General features: G+C 33.9%; 1 long non-coding RNA gene across 1 annotated transcript in view; it reads left to right on the forward strand.

The window, feature by feature from the left end:
* Positions 1 to 7,687: 7,687 nt before the first annotated feature.
* The window catches only part of LOC128999129 (uncharacterized), a 44,705-nt gene continuing 29,730 nt past the window's right edge, over positions 7,688 to 22,662 (forward strand). The window contains exon 1 of the long non-coding RNA XR_008491237.1: positions 7,688 to 7,789. This is a non-coding gene — a long non-coding RNA (uncharacterized LOC128999129). The remainder of the gene's footprint in view (positions 7,790 to 22,662) is intronic.

The raw sequence follows: 22,662 nt of genomic DNA on the forward strand, positions 1-22,662 counted from the left end.
TAATGGTTCCATCGACTAATACTTCAGTTATATTGTTATCTTTTATTTTATTCATTCCCAACTCTCTCTTAATTACATTCCATGATGCTTTGCTTTTGCATTCTGCTTGTTGTATACACTGATCATTTGCCTTTCGTTTTGCTACCCTGACTACTTTAGTAAATATTTGTCTGTATTTTTTGTAGTAGTTTTTTATCCCTTCACTGTTACTATCCTTTGGCAGTTTTGAGTCGCCTCTTTTCCCTACTTGAAACTTTTATACCTTCTGTTACCCACTTTACGTCTTTCTTATGTTTCTGTTTTATTGGCCTAACTGGAAACACTTCATTTATTAAAATAATGAAATCTCTTAAAAAGTTATCATAAATTTTATTTACGCTTTTTGCTGGCTGTACCTCCTAATTAAAGTTTATAATTATGTTCTTAAATTCAGCAATTTTTTTGCAGTAAAGCATCTCTTATAGGTTTGAATTTTCGTTCTCCTATCATCTTTAAAACTGGGCAAAATAGTTCATATTGCATCGTGATCAGAAAGACCTATATTTTTAAAAAGTATACTCGTTCTAAATTATATTTCTCATTTGTGATAATAATAATATTATCAATACAAGTTCCACTGATAGGCCTCGTTACCTCTAATTAGAACATTTAACATTTTCTTAGCTTTTAACTTGTTTAACAAATATTGCAATTTTTTTAAACTAACTAATGTAAACTTGTAAGGTACTCTATATAAAGAAATAATTAATGTTGGCTCTACAAAGTTTAAAATTTCAATAATCGAACATTCAAAATAAAAATCTTCATTAAATGTTTTAATGTCATCTAATTTTGTACTTGATACCTGCATTTTCTCTGATCAAAATTTGCTTATCCTCCCCTCTTGCCATTTTCCCTTGAGTAGAAATCAGCTAAACTAAATCCCTCAATTTTATTTAACAGATTTATATTTTCTTTACTCAACCAGTGTTCATTCAATGAAATTATAAGGGTTTTTGTATTTACATTATTTACAATTAAGCATAATTCATCTAGTTTTTCCTAAACTCCTTGTACATTAAAGTGCATTAAATAATCCAAACAATAACTATTCTTACAATCTAATATAGCTACCTAACCTACTGAGGCCGGTGTTGTCATTCGTCCATCGTTTCCCTGTGTGGTGCTGCTGTGGCTTGTCTCCTCGTCCGTGGTTGGTTGTACTGTGCCCCTCGTCAGGGATGGGTTGCCGTCTGGAATGGTTGCAGGTGTTGGGCTGGTGTCTCCTAAATCTTCCCCTGGTGCCATGCTGAAGTTGACATTCGAGAGTGCTCTATGGTTGCCATTTGCTGCTTTGGGATAAGTTTGCTAACCATGTCTTGCCGTGTCTATTCAGATGTTTTCCGTGTCGAGTGTGTAGTTCCCTCCTGGCTAAACTCGATTATACTAAAGTGGCATTGTTATATCGATCACACATTTTCTTTAAAATTTCATTTCTCCTTTTGACTTTGCTGTTAACACAGGACCATTCTGCCAAATCGTGCCTTGTAGGAAGATCCACTACCAATATTCTTTTCTCTCTGTATTTTTCAATTGCTCTTGATATTTTGTCAATGGCGATTTGAGCTTCGTTTCTGGCTATGTCATTAGACCCAGCCATAATTATTAAAGTGTCCTCTTCTTCAAGTTTCTCCCCATCAATATTATTATCACTTAATACGTCACTAGCGCCTGCGCCAGGTCTTACAAACCCTACAGCTTCAAACAGTTGCGTGGTCCTATTGATGTGGAAAGAAAGATTCCTGCTGTGGCTGTCAGCACAAATAAGCATCTTATTTTTTCTCCTGCTTTTGGTCTTTTTAGCAGGGTTGCTAGCGGATTGATTTTTCGGTTCCACAAATTCCAATGGAGCTATTTCTACTGCATCTTCATTATTGTTCCTCGAGATGTCAGGTGTTTCAGTAAGCACTTCAAAACGGTTTTTGAGAGCAATGGTGGGCGTGCTTGTTGTCAGTTTTACTGGGGAGAGGTTTTTTTTTTAGGGTGTTTTATTTCTTTCCAAGAAGGAAGAAATAAAACTCCAAGGAGGAGGAAAACATGTTAAACAGTTGAATTTTCTGTTTTCCACAGATTGTAATTCTTTGATTAATTTAATTCATTATTTTCTGTTTTTAAAAGAGTTATGACAGTTTCCAGGGATCTTATTGACAATAATAATAATATCACTTTACTGTCATAAAACATTTCACATTTCCAGCAAAGCTGGTGAAACAGATGACATTGTCATTTCTTAGCTAACAAAAATAAAAAATAAAATCTAAGAATTAAAATTAAACTAGTCACTTAAAAAAAAAACAGTAATTAAAATACCACTATTGTATAGTATTTCTTTTTTTTAAGGAATGTTTTGAATTCTTTCTTAAACTTTACAATATTATTGATGTTTTTAAAATGAGCAGGTAGACCGTTGTAAAGCCTCAGACTCATATAGTACGGTGGTCTTTCGTAAACGCATAGCCGACGTCTTGGATATTGCAAATTATTTTTTGAACGTGTTGGGTACTGATGAATAAATTTATTGTTTATAAATAATTGTATATTACTCTTAAAGTATACAGTAGACTCTCAGTAATCCGGCAGATATAGGACCGCCATACTGCCGGATTAGTGAAAATGCCGGGTTACTGGAATGTTATCATTAAAAACACTTAAAATGCAATTAAAACACGTCTCCGAAGTTCGCGTGATCGGAAACCGCTATTGCCGCGATCGGGCATGACAATAACGTATTCGCGGAGGCGATGATAACGTCTACACGTCCGCGGGAGATAATCGTAAAATTGCCGCCATCACGCATGACGACGATGATGTTTTCGTGACCGCGGGAGATGTTCATGATTTTGCTGCGATCGCGCAAGTCGACGATGACATTTCCGGGACTGCGGGAGTAGACAAAGATGTTTACACGGCCGCAGGAGATGATAAAATCTTTGCCGCGACCGCGGAAGACTACGATTAATGTCTACATGACCGCGGGAGATGTTAATGATTTTGCCACGATCGCGCAAAATGACGATGACGTTTCCGTGACCGCGGGAGTAGACAAAGATGTTTACACGGCCGCGGGAGATGATACAATTTTTGCTGCGGCCGTGGAAGGCAACAATAATGTCTACATGATCGTGCTTGACGACGATGACGTTTCCGTGACCGCGGGAGGCGATGATAACGTCTATACGTCCGCTGGTGATGTTCGTGATTTTGCTGCGATCGTGCTTGACGACGATGACGTTTCCGTGACCGCGGGAGGCGATGATAACGTCTATACGTCCGCTGGCGATGTTCGTGATTTTGCCGCGATCGTGCTTGACGACGATGACGTTTCCGTGACCGCGGGAGGCGATGATAACGTCTATACGTCCGCTGGCGATGTTCGTGATTTTGCCGCGATCGTGCTTGACGACGCTGACGTTTCCGTGACCGCGGGATGTCGATGATAACGTCTATACGTCTGCTGGCGATGTTCATGAATTTGCCGCGATCGCGCATGACGACGATGACTTTTCCGCGACCGTGGGAGATGTTAATGATTTTGCCGCGATCGCGCAAGACGACGATGACGTTTTCTTGACCACGTGAGAGAATTATGATGTCTACACGGCCGCGGGAGATAATCAGAATTTTGCCGCAGTCGCGGAAGACCTCCCGTCATAAGACGCCGGATTACTGGAGTGCCGGAGTGGTGCAGTGCCGGATTAGAGAGGGTCTACTGTACCAGAATTTTATAAATGTAAAGGGAAGGCATTGTTAAAATTCCATATGTTTCAAACAGCGGTTTACATGACTTTTTTTGTGTGAAAATGATAAGATTCTTAAAAACTTCTTTTGTATCTTAAAAAATGTTGAGGCATATGAAATTGAGCCCCATAACTCAATACCATATAGCATAAGGGAAAAAAATATGGCATAATAAACTATCAGCTTTGTTTTAGAATCAACTATGTTTCTTAAAACATAAATGTAGTTTGTTCAACAAAAGCTAAAATATCATTTTTATACGGTAATTAAAAAATTATGTTTTGCTTATTTTGTAGTGTTTGGAATTGCATTATTAAGTTTTAAACCATTTGCCGCAAACCAGTTAGTTAAGTCTACAATTGAACGACCAAGTTCTAATCTAAGAGTATGTACATCTTTTCCTATTACTATAGCTGTAGTGTCATCAGCATATAATATTAGGTTTGATGATACATTGTTAGGAACATCGTTAATGAATATCAAAAATAACAAGGGACCTAAAATTGATCCTTGGGGTGCACCAAAATTGATGGTTTGCAATTTTGAAATGAAATGTCTACCATTTTTCTTAATGACAGTTCTTTGTTGCCTGTTTCTTAAATAAAATTGTATCCAAGACAGTGAAGGCTCAGCCAAGTTAGTGTGTAGGATCAGAGAAGTTATAATATTTAAGTTTATTACTTAATACATTATGGTTCACACAATCGAACGCCTTGGACAGATCACAGAACACTACTGCAGTACTCTGAGATCCATCGAGCCCTCCGACACTCGATTTATGAAATCAGAGACAGCTGATATTGTGTTTTTTTTTTTTAATCTAAAGCCAAATTGATTATCTGTAAATAAATTATTGTTTAAAAAAAAGAGTACATTTGTTCATATGTTATTTTTTCAAAAATGTTGATAGAGATGGTAAAATTGACACCGGACGATAGTTTTCTTGGTTTTCTACTGATAACCTTTTTTGAAAAGTGGTTTCAGTTCAGCATTTTGTAATTGTTATGGAAAAATTCCTTCATCAAAACATTGATTTAAAATCAGATAAAGTGGCTCCGCTATGAAGTTCATAATATTTTGTATTATTTCAACTGAAATCCCATCCCATCCTACTGGGTTTTTTTATCGTAGTTTTAATTTCTGATACAGATACATTTGAACAGATGAATTTGAAATTAATTCTTTGATTATTCATAAAATTATTCACTAACTTGGATGCAGTACCTAAACAAGGTATGCAAATGGAATTAATATCCTTAGAGGTGTTTGCAAACTTTACATTGAGAAAGTTGGAAATAGCCTGACCATGAGTTATCAGCTTATCTCTGACACACAAATCAGGGAAGTCCATAGCTTTAGATCTCAAGACACCAAGTTCAGACTTGACAACAGTCCACAGTGCTTGGCTCCTGTTTTCAGCCGTGGTTATTACATAATTACATTTAGTTACATCAGTTTAACATTTTACGGGCTCTATCACAAACAGCTTTAAATATTTTTCTGTAATTTCTGCAATAGTTTTGAAAATTTAAATCCTTATTAGTTTTAGAAATTACACATAATTCTCTCTCTCGCTTACTTGATACAATGATACGTTTAGTCACCCAGCCTTTACTTGTATTCTTAATTCTTATGCAACCTAATAGAAAAAAAAATTTGTGGAAAGCAGTAATCAAAATTAACCAACAATGAAGAAACAATTGAAATTTGTGCATCCTGAGATGGCTTTATGTTCCAGTGAGTTTCAGAAATGCATTTGTAGAACATTAACTTATTTTTATCTTAAAATAATCTCTTCTTGCTTATTATTTGTTTATGCAGTTTGGTATTACTATTTGTAATATCTATAAAAAGAGCCCTATGGTCTGAGACACCTAATTCAATATTCATTTTGGATCTCTTGACGTCAACATCTTGCTAGTTTCCTCTTTAAGTATTTTACATTCATTGCAGTAAACCATCCTCCTTGTTAAATTAGTGCTATTGTTTGTATATATTGCTTTTTCTTCTTCTGCTTGTGAAATGATTTCTTCCTTCAATTCCTCTTCTTTCTTCAGTTTAGCTTCTAAGGTTTTTATTCTACTCTCTAGTTCTAGTACTTTGTTGTCATACAGCTGTAACTCAAAAAAAGAGCTTTGATTCTTAGCCTCATATAATTCTTGCTTGAGGGTTTCATTTTCTTTCAGCAGAGCATTATCTATTTCCTCTGCCAGAGACAAACAGTTTGTAGACTCGTCAGTAGTTTTTTACATTCATCAATATTTTCCTCATTTAGCTTCATTAAATTTTTTTTCTGAATTTTGTAGACAAGAAGTGCATTTCCATTTTTTTAACTCTTCCAAAGAGAACTTTTTAACTTTATTATGGGTCAAATTTAAACAATTTAGATGGATCCAGTTGTTGCAACCAGTGCAAAAAATTGATGAAGTTCTCACCCCTTTGGAGCAAAAGCTACATGCTGTTTTTGACATATTGGTCACTATATAATTATGTAGGAAAATATTAAATAAATAAAACATTGTACATACTACATATATATTTTAGTTCAGGCCTTAGACATTTTTTTACTTCAGTCCACTGTAAATATAAAATTTAAATATTGTTCTTCAGCTTTACTCAAGCTTCTTCAGATGCAATAAGCTATATTACATATTGTTGGAGACTCCAACAATAGCACAGTTGAAAGGTCAGTTCTGAGAGTAAACCAACCTGCTGATAAGGAGTTGCCGATTCTGCTGAGACAAGTTTCTAACTCAAGCAAGTTTTCTTGTTAAACTGGTTCACAAGTAGTTTTTGAGTCCCGTAGTTATTATCCCTTGTATTCTTGGATAATATTTTTTAATTTAAATTATATATTATTAATAGAAAATGTTTTTTATGTATAAATCTTGTTTAAAAAACTTTTTAATTAGGATTAATAAAACTGTAACTATTTCTGAGAGTTTGTTCTAATCTTGGTGACCATGTGTTTTTAACCTGTACTAGAAGGTAGTAAGATATTTCAAAGATATTCTTGAAGTTTGTACCTTCTATGGTAAAAATTGGTTACTCACAAATCTCATGATCCATTATGTGGGCTTATGGGTCTTAAAGACTTGTAAACACATTTAATAGACTTTGTGCTGTTTCTGGTACAACATGGTATGAAAAGACAATGTTATTGATGTAAATTTAGACTCACCATATACGACTGTCATTTGATTTGGTCTGTTTCTTCGAATTTCTTTTTTGAGCATGTACCAGAGCAAGTACCAAAATATAAATGCACCAATGAGGTTAATGATAAAGTACCATTAGTGATGCCTTGTGAACCTGAAGCCGGATTTTCCTAGACGCGGAAGAGGATCGCAGAAAGCGGAGGGTGGAGAGTGGAAAAGCAATTAACATGGCATTCCGCTCCGCTTCTAAGAAAACAGTAACCATTAAATTACCTAAGACAGGAGGAGTCCGCTCTCTGCATTCCTCTCTCCGTGCTCCGGTTCAAGGCCTAGGAAAACCCAGCTTAAGTATTAGTGTTATTAACTTGGTCTGCACACTGCTCTACTTTTTTTATACAGTCACAAAACTGCCTTAACACAAGGCAGGTTACTTGTCTCTAATGTATTTAACATTACCTGAGGCAAGTAGCCTGCCCGCCAACTGGCCTGGTGTAAACGCGGCTTTAGGCTTTAATTTATATCCTCAGTGCTCGATTTTTAGCGGAACACAGCGGAATGGTGTTCCGGTACCTCTCTTTCAAAAATATAAAAATATTGTCATACATTGGTATGCCCTACATAAATAGGTACTAATCACATTAAATAGGTTACAGTTCCGGCACCTCATTTTGTAGAGCACTGGATATTGTTATGGTAGTTTATATGATTTAAAATTAGTTTAACTAAAATGAGCAATATTTTGCAGGCCAATCCACCAAGCAGTCCTGGATAGTGACATAGTTAAACTGAAATCTCAGTGTATTGTATTGAGGAGTATTGGATCTCAAATAAACCACATAAACTTGAGGCATGAGGTAAGTTCCTTGATTGCATATCAGTCCAAAAAAAATAACTGCAGATTATGTACTTTACTCAGAACCATTCAGTTTTGTTTATTATTTTTACATTCATAGCCTAAGAGAACTGAACGAAGACAAGTAGACTTCTCATCAGTGGTGTACCGATGAGGTGTGGCGAGGGGAGGGGTGGCATTGATGCAATTTTGTATAAACGTGTAAACCTACATTTATTTGAATGAGTTTGATCGGACCATGGGAACGGGGGTACGCCACTGATGGGAAGTCTTTCATATGGGTAAAAATTGGTTTTTCTCATTTTTGACCCTTAAAACATAAAATTTTGCAATTTCTTTCCAAACCATTATGTAGAGCTTAAAAAACCCCAAATAATTTGGTATATTGAAGCGTTATTATGCGCCTAATGGTTACGGAGAAAAAAAAATGTAAATTTTAAATTCCTTTGTCATTCTTATGGAGAATAACCTAACCTGTTAATAAACTGTTGTTGTTTGCTTGTTGATGAGCATATTTTGATCACATTTGGAAAATGCACTTATTTCATACTAAAATATTAACATGTTACAAAAAAAACTTTTTTACCCTTCCTGTTGCAGCTAACCTAGAGTACTCGTTAAACTAATGTTGTGCACACAATTTCCTTAACGTTGGTCACTGCCTTAAACAAAAGACCTACTGAAAATAAAATGCAAAACATTGTTAATATCATGCAAATGCTTATTGAATCCTCCAAACCCTCCCTTTCTTACCAACATTTTTTATGCTCAAATACTTTACCCTATTCATGTATGCTGCAATGGACTTTAATAGCAGTTACCACATAAACCCAAACAAACAATATGACTCATACTTAGCGGGAGCGTTGATTTTCCTTCTCTTATTTTTTGGCTTCTCATATCATTACGGCTACAATGACAAAACCAGTTATCGCACACAGGTAAAAATTGGCTGGAATATGAGCAAATTATTAAAGAGCATGGTGCTGGTGTCAGATTTTGATTTTAGCTACCTTGCTCAGTCACCACAGGAACTCAATTGTAGACTTATTTCACAGATAACACTTTTACATGACTGATAATATTTTGTGAACTAGGTATTGAATCTTGTATCTAAATAATCTGGCTTGTTATGTGTTTTAGGAGTCAGCAAAAAAATTGCTCTTGCACAAGTCTCTGATAGCAATGAAAAAGTAAAACTGGAAAAACAAATGTGTCCTCCAAGTAAAAAAAGTCCAGTTGGCAGTGAATTTCCCGATGAAGAAAACAAGAAGGGAATTTATGAAGATATCAGAACTTGCCTCTGCATTGATGCGGTCGGAAATATGTAAGTAGTGTATGTCCTCTAATGGTAATTCCTACATATTTAGTCAAGGCATAATCATAGATGAAAATCCTGGCATGGGATGATCATATTTTAATAATCTTATTAGAATAATATCCAGCAGTATTTACATGTGAGAAAAATTGCTCCATCATGTAATATTAAAACGTTAAAGCAGTCTGTTGTGCATTAATTCATTCACATATTGCCTATGGCATGTGTATATGGATCTAGCATTGAAAAAAACTTGGGCAGAGTTTTGTACCAGCAAAAAAAGTCATGAGGATAATGTTGAATTTAAGATCAACAGCCTCGGTAAGGCATGTCTTTAGTATACTTAAAATATTCACAGTCCACAGTCTTTTTTTATTTTTATTAATTATCACATTTATAATATTAATAAGATAATTGAATTTGTTTTGATGAATGATAAAACTGCAATCAGTGGCAATGTTTATAAATATAACACAAGATCACACCAATTCGTAGAGCAGCACAATTTGGAATTTTGTAAGAAAAATTAGTTATTTAGAAAACAAATTTTTACACAACCTTCCAGAAACTGTAAAATTAGAGTAGAATCTAAATAAGTTTTTAAAATCAATGTTTTTTTGTTTTGGACTACCCTGTAAAATCACTTATTTTAGCAATTCATATAAGAAAAACTTATGTTGACACTATTTCATGTACAGTACCAATCTGTACATTTTATGATATAAAGAAGATGATGATGAATAGATCCACTTATCATAGTATTCCCTGTTATCAAATCAAATAGCTTGTAGAAATTCCTGAAAAATATTAAGTGTCATAGTTGTTTAGGCCTAATTGATTAATTGGTGATATAAATAAAAATAATACTTCAAAATAAAAGTGCCAAGAAATTGTAGTATTGCATTAAATTTAGTTGAGTGTTTTTCTTGAGCCTACTAAAGGCTATACTGTACAAAACCAAGTCTTAATAAAACAATTGTTTGGCCTGGTAAAAAAGAGGGCATGGTAAAAAATAAATACAATTTTAAACTTTATGCAATTGACGGTGGTTTGGGAATACTTTGTTGTATAGCCTACTTGTGGTCTATTTGAAAATTCACAATAACTACTTCATAACAAATTGCCTAGTAATTGAAATGGTGTATTAAGAACATTTTTTAGCCTTTATCATTAGCCTACTCTAGACAATACAGTACAAACTACAGTAGAACTCCAATTATCCGAACTCCAATTAACCGAATCTCCAATTATCCGAATCGCTTATTTCAACAATTTTAAAAACGTAAAGCTACAGTAATAAGTTTTGCAAAATATCAAAGAATTGTTATTAAACACATTTAGCCAATTTTGGACTTTGATGGAACACTATTGACTTAATAACATGTATAGAACACTTGTAGCCTACTATGAGCATTGTAAACTGTAAAAATGTTCTGATTTAAATTATTATTAATTAAAAGTTCACTTAGTAGCCTACCGAAAATGATAATTTTTCTTTAAAATTCCCGGAATTCCGGTAAAACTCCGTTTATCCGAATTTTTGATTATCCGAATGGGGTCTGGTCCCTATTGATTCGGATAATCGGAGTTCTACTGTAAATCTTGAGTAAACATTTTTTTTGCCAAAGTTGGTACAGTAGAGTCCCGATAGTCCGAAATGGTTGGGACCTGACCCATTTAGGATTACCAAATATTTTGGATTAAACGGTTTTTTGTTTTCATTTGTTAAATAAAACAAATTTTAAATGTTTTTATTTTTTGTCCTATGACGCTAGGCCTGAGCCTGGGATTTTTTTTTCATTTCTTTAGGCTAGACCTAGGGATTGGAACGGATGGTCTTCAAAAGTTCCAAAATCGGAAGATCCAAAGAAAATATTGCCGATCGGAAGTTCCAAAATCGTAAGATCCAACGTTTATATTGCCGATCGGATGTTCCAAAATCGGAAGTTCCAAAGGTTATTTAGCGGGTCGGAAGTTCCAAAATCGTAAGATCCAAAAGTACAGTCATAAATAGAAGTACAAATTTATTTCTTAAAGTAAACTTATGAAATAGACTGTCCGTTTCACTTTGGATCTTGCGATCGTATGTCGGGTCGGAAGATCCAAAACGCTACTAGTCAGATCGGAAGTTCCAAAACGCTAGAACTGTTGCGTCTCTCAGATTGTAGGCGATGTACGCCGTAACCAGCCGCGTTGCTAATGTCGCGGAAAAAGTTTACACACTCCAGTTTAGATCTGTATAGAAAAGTAACCAAACTACCTACTTAGAAAAACACGGGTTAAATAAGATTTTTCATTGTTTTATTCTACGTATTATTGTAAAAACAAATAATTGTTAGCTTGTTTTTTTTATGCTTACCTCACCCCAAAAATTTTTTTGTAAAACGTAAAGTAAGTTGAAAAATAACTGCAAGTATTTTTCATTATAGAAAAAGATTTATAACCTTTGTTGTAAAGGTTAATTATTTAGTAATTGGAATATTATTAATGTTTAACAGTATTTTTATGCTGGTTTGTTTTATAGTAGCTACGGCAATAGGGTTTCTTAGGTGATGTGAATTATTTTTTAAAATAAAATCTCTTTTCATTGCAACGTACATGAATATAGTATGTATGTATAAAATGTCATTTCTGATTAACTTTGGACTAGCCTACGTTATAAATAATTAAATGAAACGGGCAATTTATTCAAGTAATTTAAAAAAATGGAAAACATTAAGTAATCTGCAGCGATCAAAAACCTTTCCAACCTCAATAATATTTAATAGCTATATTTAGTCGATGTTAAAAAAACCACGTGTTCTTATTACCTCTTACTGCGATAAACATTAACTCAAAATTTTGCTGTTAAGTTGAAAAATAGTTTTTAAACCATTTTATTTTACTTTTAAATTTTGTTAATGTTACATAAAGATATTTAGTAAAATATTGTTTGTAATCAATCAGTAATTTCAAAAATCCCAATTAAAACAATCTGTGTATTTTTTGTCCAAAAACCATTTTCAGCATCATATTTAAGACGTATATTCAGACAATGTTTTAAAACAACATTTTAATTCGCTCTATCTTAGATAAATATTGTCACATAAATTAGCCATTACGTATAACGGATTTTTTAATTCATTTTAGTTTTGTTCTAATTTATATCACGTAAAGGCAATTACTAACATACCGTTTGTATTTTATCAATGGAGTTTCAAAATGCCCTTTGAAGCACTCTTTGTATAGTTTTACAATTCTCTTAGCGTATGTATTGGCCATAAATATATGCTATGATTATTTTTTTACATCTCCTTTTTTTAAATTTAACCATCATGACAACAATATTATCAAACATAGATAGAATGAAATACGTTCGTTTACGTTGTTAGGCTATTTAATAGAAGAGTTAATCTTCTGAGAATACTCTCAGTAGGCTAACATATTATTGTTTGCTATTAGAACATAGAATTAAGTATTATGGAACAAATAGGTTGTATTCTTTGTGGCTTATACTGTATTTATCTGAAGTAACTTATCTTTTTATAAAGTAAAATATTTATGTAGACAAATCCCAATTTGTTTAGGAAATCTTAATTTCCCTCCAATGAATTAGACTTTTGCATATATTTTAAATGCAATACACTTTATAAAGTGATAGTAGGCAAATAAATTAAGAAAATATATACATTTAAAAAATCAATAAGTACGATCGAGCTTTGCCTAAATGTTTCCTGGCAAGTGTGTTGTAACGATTTCTTTCAGTAGATTTTAAAAACTGAATTATTCTTTTCTTCATTCTCACCCCGTAGCGAAGCACGGGCTAGTTTTGATTAAAATTATAATAGTAAAGTAGGTAAATCCATGGATAATTAAGTTATGTGATGGATGTTGTAGTAATTATTTCTAGAAAACTAATTCTCAAAATACTTTGAACTATTAAATTGATATTTGGTGGCTCTGTAGGCTATTTAATTGCCAATAAAGATTTCGATTTCAGCTTGTTTCTGATTTTTGTGATTGCAATGTCACAAATCGTATTGCTTGTGTTGGATATAACCGTGCAATGTAATAATTTATTGTTAGAGTACAAGAATATTAAATCACACCTACATGTAGCAAGCAAATAATCGTGCAATTAAGTTAAGCATCATATCAAGCAACTTATAAGTGCCCTCACGGAACTCGAATTATCAATTTAATTATTGATGTGGCAGGGACCGTTTTTATGTGGCCCTATCATTGCCGACGTGTGAATGTAAATATTCAATCCCCCCACCATTGATGGGTCCACCTGGATTATATGCAATGTATTAATAAAATCAACTATTGCTTGTAATTGTTAATAGATAATTTTCCGTATGTTTAAAATATTCAACTACTTTGTTCAATTCTACTCTAACAAGCGACTATTTACTAGTTAACACCGTGACATTGCACAGTATGATATCGTAAGATATCGCTTACGTATAAGCCGAGTGGAACTGTAGATAAATATATGCCGATGCTTGATGGGAAATCTGTGAGACTTCAATCATGAAAATCGTTCGGGTAGAAGATCCAAACGAACCCGGAAAAGAAAACCCAAATTTAAATCCAATAAGAAATATATGGAGAGCGAATTTCGTTTACGTATAAGCCGAGTGGAACTGTAGATATATATATGCCAATGATTGATGTGGAATCTGTGTGTGCATACCTTCAATTTTAGACCTCAATCATGAAAATCTATCGGGTAGAAGAGCCAAACAAACTCGTAAAAGAAAACCCAATTAAAAAAAAAAAAAACATACACTAATTCACAAACCAATTCATCACTAATATAGGGGTTACTAAAAATATTACATAAGGTTTCCCTAAGTGAGCCTAGAACAAGCCTTGAAACACAACTTCAACTGTTAACACGTTGACTGCGCGCGCCGACTTTACAGGCGCTCCCCAGTGGCGGGCGAAGCCCCGGCGCGCAACCGAATCAGCGAACGCAATTGGCATTCAAATATTTCAGTCTGACGAATCACAAAAGAGCAGTGGTGACTGTGCTGCGTTACCCCGAGAGTGGATGTAGTTCACTGAAACACCCAAAGGTAGCAGCACTGCATGGATCCGTATCCAGTGTCTTTGTAATGTGGGTTGAAGAGAAAAAATCCCCGAAACCGGGACAAAAGCATTGCCAGACGGGATTTTACGGGAAATTTTAGTACCAACCTACACCAAAGTAAAGCTCGCATTCTAAGCTGGCAGGCTGGCAACGATTATAACGTCTCCGTCTGAGGCTAAGCTCACACTGACTCAATATATTACTGTTGGTCTGGTGCCGACTGTAGTCGGCGCGCGCCACCTGGGAGCGCTGGCGACGCCGACTAAAGTCGGCACGCGCAGTCAACGTGTTAATTTAGTTGGATGGACTCAAAGCAAACAAGTTGTTTTTTTTTTAATTCAAAATGAAACTGTCAATAAACGTCCAAACACGAGGTTAAGGCTATTACTTTACGATTCATGCTAATGACGTCATTTTGATTATATTATTTATGATCTAATCCGTTTCTGTTCTAATATCCGTGGAAAAATGCTATCAGCTATTTCTTGATCTACGTCATTCAAAAGTCACCAGCTGTTCTTATGGCTTTGTTTATGTGTCAAATACTGCTTCCATAGGATTACATTGAAACTTTAAGGGCCCGTGGGGCGGATTCCTAAGAGATATGTTTGACGCCATATAGATGTTGGCACTTACTTACCGATATAGTATTTATCGCAAAATTTGAAAACGATTGCTTCAGCCGTCTAGGAGGAGTTGCGTATTACGAAATGCACAAGAGTCGGCGTATAAGATCTTCGCTCGCTCCGCTCAAAAATGCACAAGAGTCGACGTATAAGAGCTTCGCTCAATAAATATATCTGCATTTAAAATTAACATATCACTATAGTCCTTTATTAAGCTCGGCCATTGTACAATGTGATTATACAACTTTATGATGTAGTGAATTTTATGCCATGTTTATAGTTCATTGACCTTTATTTGGCATCAGATTTCCTCTATCAATAATTAGCTCTCCCAGCCGATGAACGCATCCTCGTACAGGCTATTATAATATCACACTAATAGCCAACGTACTTACAATCTACTCTGGAAATGTATTAAAATTCGGTCTTATGTGATCGTTGATTTGATCGTTGATTGTTGACGGTATAGTTGAAATTTAAGTTTTTTTTTTATTGAATTAAAACACAAATAAAAGTGTTACAAATAAGAAGTAAAACAAATAGTGTTATATATTTTGCTTCTATTTCTTTCCAGTCCAACTCTACTTCCCGTAGCCAGTCTCGACCGAAAATAGGATCCAAGTGACCGTCTACAATATAGAGTTTACCCATAAAACTCTGGTTTTTGTCACTGTTATATATTTTGCTTCTGTACTTTTTATATTAATCCATGTGTTAATTATTTACAATTTTCATATCATAATATTTACTATTCAGTTATGAATAAATGTTATACAAGTTACAAGTGCTTGTATTTATTAAATAGTTTCAAAGGTAAAATTTAAGGGTTTGCAAGACAAAATACTATAGCCTTTATTTTATTTAGGCTCTAAGAGTCTAGAGCATATGCGTTTTGCACTTATGATTTACATGAGTGACTCTAAAAAAACATGAGTGACATTTTGTTGAACATCATCAATGTTTCAAATACAAAACCAATCACCTTCAAAACAAGCTTTTCAACTGTTTTCTCGCGTTTGCCGTTTTTTTTTAGAAAAAGTTAATTTACAAAAGTTACAACAAAAACATTTTGGGTAGAGTAAAAATTCTGAAACTGCCCAAATAAATTCATCATATATGTTTCTATATTGTATTAAAGTTTGATAAAGTTCTGACTTTTAGTTTACATTGTGCGAATTTACCAAGTCATAAGATGGTTTTTGATACTCTAAAAACAGGGAGTTTTTACCTTCCCATTGTCATAAAAAAACTTCCTAAAGGAGCTTAAAAATTGTCGTTTTCACAGGAATACGTAGAATGAAACAATGACAATTTATATATACTACGTGTTTTTCTAAGTTAGTTTGGTTACTTTTCTGTAGAGCTCCAAACTCGAGTGTTTATAAACTTTTTTCTCCGACAGTAGTTTTTATACTAAACCGCATTTGGAGTAAGTTTAAATAAAACAAACATGTTTCAAAAAACATTTATTTGGAACCCTAGTTAACCTATTAAAACATATAACTTATTAGATAAACATGTAAATAATTTTCATTTTCAATTTCGCTACGATTAATTAAATTGTAAAGTCAATTCGTCTTCCTTAGACATTCCCTCATTTTCAATTTAGGTACCTAACAAACTTTTTCATATCATGGACGACCAATCCATATTAAACATTTCCTCAACGAACTTCAATAAAAAACTCATGATAGATATTATTTGTTGACCATTATTGTTGTGATGTGTTAGTCACTGGGATCGTGGAACGTTAATACTAATGATGGAATCGTGGAAAAGCGCCCATCAGGCGGTGCTTCGACGAAAAAACATCAAAACGGTCTTGGTATTTCCTCTCAAAGAATGGAAACGTCTAGGGCAAAAACATGGTTTGTGTTTTGTTTTTGGGACAGCAGATGTTTTAGGCGATTAGTGGAGATTACAGACAATAGAGGCAGAGAGAGATAGCTGGAGAATGTGTATGTTTAACTGGGCACGTACATCGCAGTATCACCAGCAGCTGCTTGCATTAATTGACCTTGACCACCACCCAGGAGTTTTCTCACTGATAACATCGAAGTAGGTCTTATCTTATGGGTTATTAGGGCCCAAGCAGAGCTTAAAGATTTGAACCACAAACAATACTTTACTTTACTTTAATACTTTTAATTGAAAAAATATTTATCAAAACAAATGCATAAAAAGATTTATTAATTAGTGCAATTTGCGATAATTTGAAACAGTTTTCATTTGGTTGTTATTTACCCAATTTTTTCCATTATTAGAGAGAACTATTTTAAAAAAGAAAGGCGTGAAAATGAGGTTGGAATTAATTAAAGAATAACATTTTGAATAAATATAGTTGAAGAATTATGTCTTTTCTTTCAAAATTGAAGACACAATGGATATTTCTTAACTTCCAATTTTGTATATTAGGTATTGAAAGTATTTGACATAGACTTGCTTAGAAATTACTGCTTAAACCTATTAATTGATCAACTAAATACCTCGCATACACTTTATGTAAGCGTAAGCCATTATTTTTAATGGATGTAATTGTTTATTTTATTTGTAATTTATCACAATTAGTTTTTTTTTATTCAGAAATGTGTTTTATGTTAACAAGGCGTACTAACCAAACAGATGGTCGAAGACCATTGTTTAACTAATTGGGTTTAAAATATTCTGAGAAGAATGTTTATTTGTAAAATAAAGCACTTTATTAATTAATTCTATAAAGACAGAAAAACATTGGCATTACCTCAGAGTAGTACTACAACATTATTACTCTGAGGCATTACCGATGATTATGGGCACTAATTACATCTATGACAGTGTCATTACAACGACACTGAAACATTAGAATTTATTTTTTTACAAAAAAAATGCTAACGACACAACTTAATTTTTTTCCCGTTTTTACAAATAGGAGTACCGATTTATTTGCTTTATTTAATATCTCTTTACATGCTCTGCACAGTAGTCTGGAAGATGTAACATCATGTATAAATATGTTGAATTCCATCATTATGTGTATCATTCTAACCTTGTTAAGACTTTTTGTTACAAAGACTTAAAACTAGATGCAATTCTCTGAACCCTTCACATACTGTGCAAAGTAGTTTCCAAAGACTTTATTATATCATGACCAGAAATTCCGCACTATATCATTAGGCCTATCTTTTAAACCTGTCTCAATCTTTAAGGTTACAATGACTTAAAAAAATGCCTGAACTCTTCACATGCTCTGCACAGTAGTTTGCAAGGACTTTAATTATGACTTTTTTCGTCGCAACTGATTGGTTGCCTATTTTCAAAAACTTTGTTAATCTTAAGGATTATAAATACTAGAAACAATGTCCTGAACTCTACATTTGCTCTGCACAGTATTCTGCAGATGTCGCTGCTCGTCATTATACCTTTACTTCAAACTTCCATTCAACGTTATAGTCGATCTATAAACTAATTGTAAACTTCTAATGTTATAAAGACAAGACCAGTGTTGGGGAAGCTACTTTTAAAATGTAGCTAGCTACAACTACTGCTACATTTCCAAAAAAGTAGCTTAGCTACAGCTACAGCTACAGTTCCGAGAAAGTAGCTAGCTACAACTACAGCTACAATGAAATGTAGCTATAGCTACAATTTTAGCTACTTTTCTTGTAAAATTAATTGCAACTATGTAAACCTAACGTTACAACAACAGAACCAAAATAAGTTAGTTGGGTGTTCCATCATATTTAGTGCTTGTTTTTAAATATGGCATTATTTTTAAGCATATTATATGTAAATTTCATTAGCCTAAGTTCAAAGGACATACAAACAAACTATATTTTAAAAGCCCATTTCATTTCTTTAATCTACAGTACCTGGGGACCAAGCTTTGCTCGGGGAAAAATCATTAGCTTACCCTGAAAGCAGTTTAGTATTGCAGATACATTAATCCACTCCCAAGCTCCACACTGCTCACCTTCACTACTTCCTTCACCACACCCTACGTCGTGGACCTGTTTGCCCTCCTTCCCTATACCATTTTAGAATTGCAGATGCATAAATGCCACAGACAGTTCCCACACTCTGCACTGCTAGCCTTACTACTTCCTTCACCATTTCCTACGTCCTTGACCTGTTTTCCTCCCTTCTCATAGCATTTTAGGATTGTAGATACCTTAATCTAATCCCCATTAACAGTTCCCACACTCCAGACTGCTCACCTTTACTACTTTCTTCACCACTTCCTACGCCACGGACCTCGTTCCCTCCCTTCCCATTGCATTTTAAGATTGCAAATACCAATCGTCATAAACAGTTCCCACATTACGGACTGCTTGCCTTTACTACTTCCTTTACCACTTCCTACGTCGCGAACCTGTTTCCCTCCCTTCCCATAGCATTTTAGGATTGTAGATACCTTAATCTAATCCTCATTAACAGTTCCCACACTCCGGACAGCTCGCCTTTACTACTTCCTTCCTCACTTCCTACTTCGCGAACCTGTTTCCCTCCCTTCCCATAGCATTTTAGGATTATAGACACCTTAATCTAATCGTCATAAACAGTTCCCACACTCCACATTGCAAGCCTTTACTATAATCATAGATAAAAAAAAGTCCTACTACAATGTATCGAGTAATCTTCAGTATAATCTTTGCTCAATAGTAACAACTGATGTTTTTCCTTTTGTACTGTATTTTTTGTAATTTGCTAGTATACTGTGGATAGACAACTAACTTACAATTCTTTTGTTTACTTTTCCTTGTTATTTAATTCAGCCAAGATGGTTACCTAGCAACCCATAAGACTAATGTAAAAAAAATGTGACTTTCAGTTTCATTTTTCTACGTAATTAGATTTTTGTTGGCAGTTCTAACTGCAGTAAACTTGTTTTTAGGCCAGAAATAAACTATTTACAACATTTGAAGAAAATCGTCGGAGCCGTTTTCGAGATCTTCTTTGCAAGCAAGCAAGCAAGCAAGCATACATACAAGCAAACCTTGCTCGTATTAGAGTATAGGATTCATTTATAGATTCTTTTATCAACTATTAAAACAATAAAACTGTAAAACGATTATTCAAAAATACTTTTTTGTGTTACAGAGCCTAGCCTACTGAAATTGGAGTTAATTGCCTTTCCTTATTTTTAATGTTAAAAACTACATTTCTATAACTTTTACCCATAGTAATATGTTACTTGTTCTATGAATAACACTTTTCAATGTCAAGAAATCGTCCTTTGTCAAATTATGCATAGGTCAAATTGTGCTTCAACAAACGTTGGTGCAGAAAACAGTATTCAGCAGCTTATCCTGAAATCGGCTTTTAATTTAAACATGTTGAAAATTGTTAAGTAAAAATAACATTTAGGCGTAGCCTACTTGGCTTTGTACAACAAATTGGCTATAGTAGGGTTGTTCTTACAAGGACTAAACATACATATTCCTATTAATTGAACTTGATATTCGTATTAATCCAATAGCATAGCCTAGGAATAGTCCTTGACAAGAGCTGTTAGCAGGAGCAACAGTACCGTATGCTACTTTTTTAATGCAATAAAGTTTCATGTTATATGGAGATTTTTTTGTTACAATTATTATGTATTCTAGGCCTAGGCATATCTTAAATCTCATCAGGAAATTTACTCTTCGTTCATTTAGTAAACCTTTGAAAAATCTTTGTAATCTAACCAAGGAAGGGCTTGTGATGGTGAACCACAATCAACAGATGAAGCAAAGGCTGATAGACCAGCTTTCTCATTATTTTTAGGTTTAGTGTTGGTTTCCATTAAAACCCAAGTTTAAACTAAATTTATACAATAAAGAAACTAAATTGATTACTAATTTCCCTTCCCTGACAATCACTTGAAAGCATTCAATAGCTTCTCTTGTCACCGGTACGGTAACGTTTAACGTTTAATTAAACGTCGTCTGCAGCTAGCAATTTTATTTTATCTGACATGAAGGAAATGAGAGCCAAACATGTGGATAACACTCAGATAATAGCCTCCATGTCCACGCAACGTTTTAATAGGTAATGACACGACTGTGACCAGCTGTATGAAGCCAAGAAAGTAGGCCTAACTTTTTTGAAAATCTCAGTTTGAAAAAGGTTGTTTCACGTAAGGTTGTGATAAAAATCACTATCTCAATCAATGTTAATGTAGCGAGAAAAGTAGCTAAAATTCCGCTACAACTACTTTAAAAATGTAGCTAGCTACAGCTAAAGCTACAAAATCTTAAAAGTAGCGTAGCTACAGCTAACGCTACAGAAAAAGTAGCGCGCTACTGTAGCGTCGCTACTTGTAGCGCGCTACTTCCCAACACTGGACAAGACACAATATCCTGAACTCTTCCCACGCTTTGCATAGTATTCTTCCACAGGTAATTTCCATCACATCTTCCTATGTCGAACCCTTATTTTAGGTCTATCTATAAAACTTTTGTTAACCTTATAAGTTATAAAGACAAGACACGACGTTCAGAACTCTTCACGTGCCCTGCACAGTATTCTTCAGGAACTTTCCATCACGACTTCCTATGTCGCACTCTTTTTATTTGGTATATCTATAAAACTTTAGTTGACCTTATATGTCATTGGGACAAGACTATGTTCAGAACTCTTCACATGTTCTGCACAGTATTCTTCAGGAACTTTCCATCACGACTTCCTATGTCGCACCATTTTATTTGGTATATATATAAAACATTAGTTGACCTTATAAGTCATAAAGACATGACACGACGTTCAGAACTCTTTACGTGCTCTGCAAAGTATTCTTCAGGAATTGGAGCTTAAATTGTTTACTGGAAAGGTTATTATAACTAAATAATTAATTTCAATAATTATGTAACTGATTAGACCTGTCCATATTTTGTTTCAACTATAAAAAATAGTGTTTACAATTTGTACAATCTACCATTAAATACGGGTGAAACATTGAGTTGACGCCTGTGCACTCAAACGACACCAACTTGAAACACAGTTATTGAAAATAATTGTTGTGCATTTGATAACAATATATCATTATTATTTAAACAAATTAAATGCTAAAATGAGCGTATTTAAAGCGTATTTAAAACAATTGCTTTATTTACACAATATTCGTCAATTAATAATCTGAGCCCTATCTGTGCCTTGTGATTCAGAACGCAACCCATATACATCACAGTTACGCAAACAGTATTTGAATAGTAAAGGGAGTTAATGTACACATGTTGGTCAGTCGTACGCACGTGAATATGAGTCTAGTCATTTAAAATTTAAACTGAGTATAATTCAGAACAGCTATTTGCACATATGAAGACCAAAAAACTATGTCGTATAAGTCAATTCTGATATCTTCAACGATTAAGCGATAGTTTGCAGAACAATAGATATTTTCAAACACGACTTAAAATTGTTACAACATAACCTTTTACTTACGCAAATAGAATCTACAACAAAACTTGATTATACGCAAATGCTTGATATACAGTTGAAAATTTTACATTTCCTGATAAAACACATTCCTTGTGAGGAAAAAAATAACATTTCACTTGAATTAGGTAACAAACAGCAGACATTCGCTAGTTGTGGAAAAAAATAAATATAATTTAACATTAAAATTTCAATTAAATTAAATTTGAAACTACCTGTTTGTTACAACAACCGGAAACAACTTCAAATATTTAGCGTTGGTTACTATTACACGATTATAACTTAATAGTTCAGCTCAAATAAACCACGACAAATTCATTATCTTTTCATTTTTCAAATGATTTATTATGGATTCTCTTAACGGCGTAAACAAACATTTTAATAAGCTATACAAATAAGTTATTATCTCTTTAAGATGTTTGCCAGATAATTTTAGTATTGTTATTGTCAAGGTTAATACT

Source organism: Macrosteles quadrilineatus, unplaced genomic scaffold, assembly GCF_028750875.1.
Source record: "Macrosteles quadrilineatus isolate MER2022 unplaced genomic scaffold, UCM_ALF_1.0 Scaffold_7__1_contigs__length_78375512, whole genome shotgun sequence".
Lineage (NCBI taxonomy): Eukaryota > Metazoa > Arthropoda > Insecta > Hemiptera > Cicadellidae > Macrosteles > Macrosteles quadrilineatus.